A 4065-nucleotide genomic window follows, 5' to 3' on the forward strand; every position below is an offset into this window, starting at 1 on the left:
GTCCGCGCTGCGGCCTGCCTGCCTCCCCTGCTCCTGCCTGCCTTTCCCCGAGGCCTGCCCGGGCTGGGTGCCGGCGGCAGCAAACGCCAGGAGGCCTGACCGACACTTTTATTGTTCTTAGTTACACTGTGCTCCCGTTCAGCAAGGGAGATAAGGTGGAAAAAGTGGAGTTAAAGTAGGGTAAACACACACGTCAGGCTTGAGCCCAGGCATCTCTGTTTCCTAGTCGGTCCTAATCACTGGGCACGCTGTGTCTGTTTTGGAACAACGTGTTTCAATGGATTGTGCTTTTCAAATACTTCGTGCAAACTCTGCGTCTCGTTTGCTAGCCTAGAGGTGTTTTGGCACTGTTGTTTGAAAGTTGATTTTTTTTTTTTTTTTAAAAATTGATCAGAGTAATTTGCTTATTAGTCAATGCTTAGTCTTTCTTCCTTAACTACTTACTAGTCTTTCACCAAAACAAAAGCTCAATGCTAGCTACTAAAACACAAAGCAGCTTAACTTTGCTTGTGATTGAGAAAAACTGCTCAAATTAGGAGAAGCATTGTTATTTCCAATGGCATTCTTGGGATATTTCTGTTCTGCTGTTTAATTTAGTGGTTCTCCTGGATTGTGATTTCATGTATGGCTAAATCGTAAAAGATTAAAAGAGACATCATATGGTTTAGACTAGAATCGACTCTTTTAGTTGGAAGGGACCTACAGTGATCATCTAGTCCAGCTGCCTGACCAATTCAGGGCTGACCAAGCTAAAGCATGTTATTAAGGGCATTGTCCAAATGCCTCTTAAGCACTGACAGGCTTAGGGCACTGACCACCCCTCTAAGGAAGCCTGGTCCAGTGTTTGACCACTCTCTTGGTGAATGCTTCCTCATGTCCAGTCTGAACCTCCCCTGGCGCAGCTTTGAACCATTCCCATGCGTCCTGTCACTGAATACCAGGGAGAAGAGCTCAGCACCTCCCTCTCCACATCGCCTTCTTAGGAAGCTGTAGAGAGCAATGGGGTCGCTCCTCAGCCTCCTCTTCTGCAAACTAAACAGGCCCAAAGTCCTTAACTGCTCCTCATAGGACATGCCTTCCTATGAAGAAAATTAACTTTACCCTAGCCAAAACCAGCACAAGCCCTTTCATCAGCTCTGTTGCCCTTCTCTGAACGCGTTCAAAGACTTTCACATCCTTCTTAAATTGTGGGGCCCAGAACTGCACACAGTACTCCAGGTGAGGCCACATCAATACTAAATGCAGCAGGATAATCACCTCTGACAAGCTGGTTGTACTGTGTTTACCTAGCTTTTACAATGTTACTTTGTGGTAATACTAACCAAATTGAGAAAATCTATGTCTTTAGGTTTGCTTCTTGGGTAAGCGTATCATATGTTTCAAAAATACTGTTCTAAGTGGTTCTAGAGTGCACAATCCTGCAATTCAAGCTCTCAGTCAATTGAAAGAATCGTAACTATTTATGCTGATTTTCATAACGTTAGCTTATTCAAAGGGAAGTTTTGGCTGTAACTTGAAACTCATCCCCCTCCTCTTCCATACTTGCTCCTCTCTGAAAAGGAAAAGGCTTTCCATAAAAGTAACTTTTACTTTCAGAGTTTTCTTGCCTTCTATTGCCTATTCAAAATTTTCAATTCTTTGTTGTTTTCCTACTTTGTCAGTTGAATGAGTGCCATTGCTAAATGTCGTTCAGGTTTTGGCAGTACAAATATTGGGTGCCTCTGAAATGATCTGCTATTCAGTGTTTGGCTCTCTCCCTGGGGGCATATACTCTTGAATGGCTATAAACACTTGTTATTCTTGCAGTACTGCAGGGTGTGAGCCAAAGACAGAAACTGAAATATGATCGGGCAAGTAGTGGGCTTATTATCAGGTCCACTGGAATTATGTCTTGACCTAGTTGCGTTGGGAAGGGTATTATGAAAGAGGGGAAAATGAATGCATGTACTTTTGAGGAATGTAAGGTGGACTGGAAAAAGAAATAACGCTTCAGAAATCTTGTTTAGCTAAGTGTTCATGCACTTTTAAAAAAATAACAACCTAGACATCCATGCTTTTAACTGTTTTGCTGTTGCTTTTATGCTTATGACTTTTCTCATTAGATCTTGAAGTTATTTAACACACGTGTGGGTAAGCCTTCAGTGGTATTTAATGTACTGTATTTCTGACTACACTTGACTACACTGGTGGTTAAGTCATGTTCTCTACCAAATTGGTTGCCACTGTTGCTGTTATCTCATGTCAAAACGGTATGTTTTCTAGAACAAAGACAAAGCTGAGTTTTTTACGTTAAAATCTGTCCCCAGTTAAACTGCAGAAGCACCACCTGGCATTTCAAACCAAGTAAGAAACTTGTTCTTCTATAGCTGCAAATCTGCTAGCTTGTAAGATACAGCCTGTACTGGTTGCATTTTATTAAACTTTCTTAAATCTTTAAAGGTAATAAGAGTTGATATAGACACTCGTTTATGTGAACTTCTGCAATTATTTTTTATTTTTTATGATTCTGAATACAAAGTAATTTTTCAAGTAAAGCATTAATGGCATAGTTAATGCAGTTTTATATATATATATTTCCAGCTAGGTATTGTAAGAGAGTCATCCATTGTAAAACTGCTCTGAAGTTTGTAATGTTTGCCTTTTAAGCTTGTTTCAGTATATCAGTTATGTTTTTATCAGCTTTTGAAAGATGAAGTTGCCCTGCCTAGTAAATGTAACACAGATGTCTAAAGCTGAGAATCCTTTTTTTTTACTGGTGGCGTTTCATGCAAATGGGTAAAAGACCCCTGTAGTTTGTGTGCAGAATTATCGTTTTTCTGAAAAGGTGTCCTTGCAGCTGCCTTTAAAAGTATGCGTTTTTTGAGGCTAGTTCTTTTAATTTTGTGTGCTACACTGTACATTGGAATGAGAGATTCGCTCCCACTTTAGAGATGAGATAAGGTGTGTTTATATTATATTGCCGTTAAAGAGATAGTCTATCTTGGAACAGAAGTTCTGTGTTAACTTTTTATTTAATTACCAGGCTTACTTATGAGGAGGAAGGCTAAGGGGTAGAGAGAATTACCTTTTTGTATTGTTATAGACACATTCATGAATTTTGGAACCATTTTTCCAGTGTTTCCATTAAAATACAGACATTAATGGAATCTTGAGTTACTGCATCCAGTTTTCTTACTCAAAATGAAGCCCAGAAGGACTGCAGAATATATCCTCCTTATGTAAACAACGAATTGCAGAGCACTGCTCACTGGCTTCCAACAGAATTTTTTGTTTGTGGTTGTTGGTTTTTTTTTTTTTTTTTTTTTTTTTTTTTTTGGAAGTCTCCTACATGGCATTTCACAGGAGAATGTGACAAGCCAGGCCCTCTTCAGTGCCCTAGATCTTTGCAGAATTTAGGCATTTCTATGTAATAAATTCCCTATACATTGTCACAAATGAACAACATGCCCTGTCCTATAGCAGGTTTAGCCTGTGGTCCCACAGATCTTGAGTCTGGTGACTGACTGGTCTCTGAATGTGGGAGAGCTAGACATGCAAACTGCGTAACTGAAGAATGTGTTAGCACAACTAAATGTACATGTGAGTTCCTTGTCAAGTAGTACAGATTTTTTTATAGCAGTGTGTGATGCCATAAAAATTAGGAAGTCTATGGCAAATATATATAGTCTTGTAAAACTTTACATATTTTCAAGATTATGTAAACAATGTTTTGGCTGTGAAAAGCTATTCCCCGAGATGAAGAGGAATAGGACTTGTACTGGTTGTTTGGAAACAAAAGAATACTGCTTAGTAATCCATGAGAAAACCCTTATATCAATGCCATTTTAGTTTTGTATACTTTGCAAGTAAAAACTATGTAGCTGGTGTATACCAAACTTCTAAACTGAGTTTTAGGTATTTCAGCAAGTAATGTGCTGTATACTGGATAACTTTAGATTTAAGATTGTTCTGTTCAAACTTACTGTCTTGTAGGACTAATCATGTGATGTGATCCAAGCTCTAGAGCAAAAGCAGGTGCATGCCTGGAAATGCAGGGAAGTGCTCACAGGGGAGAATCTAACACCT

Source organism: Egretta garzetta, unplaced genomic scaffold, assembly GCF_000687185.1.
Source record: "Egretta garzetta isolate BGI_Z169 unplaced genomic scaffold, ASM68718v1 scaffold354, whole genome shotgun sequence".
In the NCBI taxonomy this organism is placed as follows: Eukaryota; Metazoa; Chordata; class Aves; order Pelecaniformes; family Ardeidae; genus Egretta; species Egretta garzetta.